The sequence below is a fragment of the Genypterus blacodes genome, unplaced genomic scaffold, assembly GCF_046128005.1.
Source record: "Genypterus blacodes isolate CSIRO-AG114 ecotype Tasmania unplaced genomic scaffold, CSIRO-AGI_Gbla_v1 ptg000064l_1, whole genome shotgun sequence".
In the NCBI taxonomy this organism is placed as follows: Eukaryota; Metazoa; Chordata; class Actinopteri; order Ophidiiformes; family Ophidiidae; genus Genypterus; species Genypterus blacodes.
In genome coordinates this window covers 2,037,726-2,043,725 of record NW_027466876.1, presented here as the reverse complement: position 1 = coordinate 2,043,725, position 6,000 = coordinate 2,037,726, and positions in this window count along the sequence as shown.

Here is a 6,000-nt window from a genome sequence, read left to right as displayed (position 1 = left end):
CAACTTTCACTGCGCAAGGGGTCATGGTGAGATGATTCTGCCTCTCTTAGTGTTCGCTGCGCAGAGCCGGCAAAGTTTTGTCTTTTGTCTTCATTACTCCTGATACGTCCCTCTGGCCATAACTGCTCCAAATATTGCACCAAGAGTTTTGTTTTGGTTAAGTAATTTCTCTGCCATTGGAGCAACACAGCTAAACTCTACATTCGTCTAATAAGCAAAGAAAGTTTTCCGTCTTCTTACTCTTTTGGCAGGAGGAGGCGCCGTCTCCCTCTCCATCTCCTTTGTCCTCTTTTTATTACTACATGTCAATGCCTCTCTTTGTCAATTTGTAAGCTTCTCTCAGCGATGAACAGGCAACCTTCGACCCCTCTGTGCTTCCTACGAGAATGGTTAACAAAGAACTCAGAGTGAACACAGTGTTCCATGATGGTGTGTTCTGACGTCTTGCTTCTTTAGAAGTACGCTCCGGTTGTCAGTCTTAAAAAAACAGATGCAATGCAGAAGTTCCTCTAAATCTGACGAAGGTTTATAAAGCCTGTGTGATTCCATGTAGATTGCTCTCAATCACCCAGACAGTCCCGTGTTCACATGTAAGTTGTCATCAGGGGGGTGCAGGCTTATCTAGCAGGCAGCTGTGTAATTAATGGGGCTGGCTGATGGCAAAAGACTGTTGATTCTAAGCCAAGCTGGTCCGCAGATAGGCGCAGTGTGAAAAATAAAAGTTACCACCACTCATTGAGACATATGACATATGATTACTCTGCTACAAGATTTCCTATAGCTTCTGCTCTCAAACCCCAGGTACAACAGAACTAATGATAGGACGCAAGCTGAAAGACAAAACAAAACAAAGATAATGAGATGCAGTCAAGAGCCCTGGCTGGAAAACAGGGACACAACATTTAGACGGTAGATGAAGCCATTAGCACTGGGTCACAAGGACGCTCACAGGGAGGACGCAACATATGCTCATAGAACAACCAAATGTTCGGAAAAGCATCTTTAATAAGGTCTAATCCCCAGATGTTGTTGTTAACTCTCGAGCATATTGGCACGAGCTGATACGCAAAGACATTTTGGCAGCATCACATCATCGTTTCTGTCTTCACCAATCACTGCAGAAACTTGTGAACCATAGCAACCAGCAGAGAGTTGTTTAGAGGCATTGAGAGCAGTGTGCAAGGCTTAATGGGTTTATGACTGATCTGCTTCAGCGTGTGATTCAATATGTTTTCAAGCAGTATCAGTCTCTCGTAGAGTGTGAGACAAATTGTGATCTCTGTTTCTCTATACATTATCTGGGTAGAGACATCTGATGCTGCGATTTGCATGGACACCTTCCATTAGAAAGTCATTGTCATTCTCTGGATCCTGCCTGTATAGTATGTGTATGTTCTTGTGTAACCCCGACTTCGTATTTACAACAACAGTACCGGGAGCACGAGGGAGGAGGTAGAGGATGAAGAGGAGCAGGTAGGAATGTGGGGGAAAGTTACAGTGAAGAAAATAAGGAATAGAATAGAAGAGGGTTTGAACAGCAGACGACAGATAGGATTACACTGGAACAAAGAATATTGTTGAGCAACAAAAAGAACCAGACCTCAGGGACGGAGACAGAGACTGAGAAAGACCTGCAAAATCGCTACACTGGGGGGGAAAAAACTTTCAATGGCGATGATTTATTCAGTAGAAGCCCTACTTAAAACATGAGGGATGGCAAAAAAAGAAGAAGAAGAAGAGGAAGAACACTTTTTTTTTGCGCATATTTGTGCATTCTGGCAGAGGAAACAGGTGGGAAGAAACTACAGAGGTTTGAGTGCAGATAAAGCAGCTGCTAGGCGGGGATAGCAGACTTATCCGCCAGAACCACCAGAGAGAGAAAGAGCTTTAATGGATAGAGGTTAAAAAAAGCAATGGCACCGAAACAGAGAGCGAGACCGAGCCGCCACGCTGCCAATACTGGCACCCGGGCGCATGGAGGGAAACACAGAAACCATCCTGGCAGAGAGGCTGATGCTGCTGCATGTCCCACAAGTCCACCTGCATCTGCCTGGAGACCATGATTCTATTTGTTTTTTATCAATGTCTCAATTAAGTAGCTTGGCAAATCAAGTGGTCTATCTATCCATCTATCCATCTCTCTATCTCTCTCCCTCTCTTGCTCTCGCTCTCTATCTCTATCTCGCTCTCTGTCTCTATCTCTATCTCTATCTCTATCTCTATCTATATCTCTCTCTTCTCTCTCCCTCTCTCCCTCTCTCTCTCTCTCTCGCTCTCGCTCTCTCTCTCTCTCTCTCTCTCTCTCTCTCTTTCTCTCTCTCTCTATCGCTCAATCTCTCTCTCTCTATATCTCTATCTATCTCTCTCTCTCTTTCTCTCTATCCCTCAATCTCTCTCTCTCTCTCTCTATCTATCTCTCAATATCTCTCTCTCTCTCTCTCTCTCTCATGCTCTCTCTCTGAGAAAATGTTTTCTAATCTATTACAGTAGGTCAGAGATACAAACTGGTTATCGTCCATAATTGAATAAAGACAACCGTCTGGTTTGTACGTCTTTGCTCACGGGGAGACGGTGAAAACGTCAATATTCCACGCAGTGGCTTAACTAACAAAGAAGTAGGATCTTACAGTAAGCCGCTGTGTACAGTCAGACGGATCCTGGGGTCAGGCAGATATTGTTAAAGCACCCACTTCTTAGTTTGATTACTATCTGCCTGACAGACTGTGTGAGTATTGACTGAGAATGTGAATGAGCTATCTCAGATATTTATGACTGCTCTTCACCGGGCATCTCTGATGCTCTGGGAAAGGCCAGAGATAGATTGAGATTGTTCAGTGAACTGCCTCGGCATGATGAGAATGTATCTAACCAAATATGGGTGTGTTTGTGTTTCTGAATGTGTGGCCGAGGGGTGAAGTGTGTGTGTGTGTGTGTGTGTGTGTGTGTGTGTGTGTGTGTGTGTGTGTGTGTGTGTGTGTGTGTGTGTGTGTGTGTGTGTGTGTGTGTGTGTGTGTGTGTGTGTGTGTGTGTGTGTGTGTGTGTGTGTGTGTGTGTGTGTGTGTGTGTGTGTGTGTTAGTGGGGTTTGTGTGCATATTGAGAGGGTACGAGGCAGAGAGATTGCATTGAGAATCTGGTTTGTGCTGAAGCTTGGTAATATTGATGGTGTGTGTGTGTGTGATGGTATAGTATGCATTCATTAGAAGCCGAGACCTCACTTTGTGCTTCAATCCCTTTACAAGTTGCCTCTATTCATAACTCATTGTCGACTTGCGTGGTGATGAAAATAGATTTGGAGTGCAGCAATGGGAACCTCTGTTATTTTGTCAGTGTCAGTAGCTCCGTGTTTGGTGGATCGGTTGCGGGTGGCGTGGGGGTGGATGTGTGTGTGTGTGTGGATGTGTGTCGGACCTTGAACAGGAGCAAAGCAAGAGACCGGACCCAGCCAAGCAGCAGGCTGGCAAGGCAGGCGAAAATAAACAGCGGGCCTGAAGAATCAATTCAGTGTGGCTGTCAGAGGACTGTCAAACTCCCCTCCATGATGGACAGTCTGGATGTCCACAGTCTATTTGCTGTTAGGCTGCGGAGCGGTGAGTAAGTGAACCGTGCCGGGCCAAGCAGACAATATGAAGAGGGACTGCGGAGCAATATCTGCTGTTGCCATGCTAGATCAGCATAAACGTCAAGGCCACTCTGGCGTGGCTGGAGGGGTCTTCTGGGGCGAGCGACGTGTGTGTGTGTGTGCTTGTAGCTACCCAGGTGTGTATGATGGATACATGTGTATGTGTGTGTGTGTGTGTGTAGGTGACACACATGGTTTCTACATGTATGTGAAAACTGTTAACATCTGTCCAAAAAAAATCTTAATTAACTCCAGTCAATGTACCTGTTCAAATCTGATTGGTTTGAAAGTGCACACGGAATGAGGAAGCGAGATGGATCCAATCATGCGCTGCAGAAGGTAATTAAAAGAGAAAAGACGGAGAAAAAACAAACTAATCCACTTGTACATTCAACCCAAACGACCTCAAAGCAAAGACTATCCTCTGTGATTCACAATTATCACCCGTGTGGTTACCGCATCACGTCACCCGCCACAACACATTTTCCAGCTGTGTGTGTAGTTTCATTATGGAATTGGTCCAAGTGTTGGTGCAGACTGATGATATCATTATCACAGCGTGTATCCCAGCTTTCCCTTGGGCTAGAATTGTCATCATTGCCCAGTGTTGAGTGGATTAGTCATTCAGAGCAATAGCATCAATTAAAAAGCAGCGTCCTCTTACTCATACGTACACATCTGGTGTGATGGCCAGACAGAGACGTTCATTAGTTTGATGCGGTGTGTATTTTTTTGTGTTGTAGCATCAACAAATCAATCTCATCACAAATGTTAGTGACTTGTAGTTGTTTGTCATTGTACCTCATCAAAACACATTAACCTGGACAGACTGCAGTCCTTTCAAATAAAACAATTCAGTCGTGACAGGAAATATGTCTGTGTCACTCCTATGTAGGTCAGCTTTCATTGCAATACTTTTGTTCCTCTTCCTGCATTTAAATGGAGTTTTTGGCCTGGATGAAAACCCGGAATCTGCTATTTGACTATGATGAAGGCTCTGGGGTGTTAATGTGAGAAATGTGATGTTTTTCAGCATTTAGTTTTGTTTGCTTGGTTCAGAATGAAAGCGTAGGTAGTTCACCACGCAACCTGAAAGAGATCTAATCAGCTGTGAATAAGTGGACTGGCTCCTGTAAGGTGGGGGGGGCGGGGGCGGGGGCGGGCGTGGTTCTCAGAGGCAAACCAGGACAACTGATTGCTTCTGCTCTCTGCATTTCCTATGCCAAGTTCCTACTCCCTTAATGGCGTCAATGTGACTTGTTGCTAAGCTATCACTTTTAATATTAATGAGTCATTTGTGCCAAGAGAATTAGTAATTGTTTCTCACAGATTTCCGCAGCATCATTAGCAACCACAGACATAGAAATACATGTATGTAAACGATTAGTTTGATTTGTCACAGTCCCACCAGGATTTCAGAATTTTTGATTGAAATTTGTGGCTAATTTGACCATCTTCTACCTAATATATTACCTGCCCTCCACTTCACTCTCCTGAGATGACATTTCAAAAGAAAGAAAGAAAGTGAAAGAAACATAATTCCTGTAATTTCTCACTCCTTTGCCTTTAACGTGTTTCATATTCATTGTTTGTACACATTCGTCGCGATCTTTGATGCATTTCTCCACTTCTGCAGACACAATTGTGATAATCTTTGCATGTTTTGTGAAATTTATGCAGTAAAAAGGAAAATTATGCAGCATTGTGAAGTAATGCGGTGTTTTGATGAATTTGCTTTGAATTTCATCATAATGCTGGCAGGACTGCTTGAAGATGAAGCTATTGTGATGTCTCTGGAGACCTTTCTTCAACCACATCAGCTCAGCTGTTTATGACTTTATTAAAGAGCACTGGCATACCGTATGTGGCTGCATGCTGCTGTCAACTAAGCATTCTGGAATGCTTGTGAGCTAAAACTGTCTGCTGCTTCACCTGCACTTTCTACCTTATACATCTTTCATTTGATGTAATAAACATTTTTGCTGAGAAGCACCTAATCTACCGCGCTCTGTGGGCGCTGTGTTGTGTGACATGAGCAGCGGGTATGCGGCTGCACGTTTGGCGGCGTAAGGGTTGGGAGGGAACAACTGCCGCGCAAGGAAAATCAGGCTCGTCTTTGAAATTACCGATCAAATTTTATGCTCCTTTACGACGACGCGAGACAAGGAAACACTCCCAAGTATCATAGAACCTGATGTTCTTGTATGGGGATACATGGCAGTGAAAATAAGCTGCCAAGGCTAGATGATGTTAAATTAACCACAGAGGTGGTAACAAATTGTTGTACCCACTAGAACAATAACTCAGTGTAGACAAGGAACACCCACACAAGTGTTTTCATTCATTTCAGCAAGAAACAGCGCATAAAGCTACAGTACAT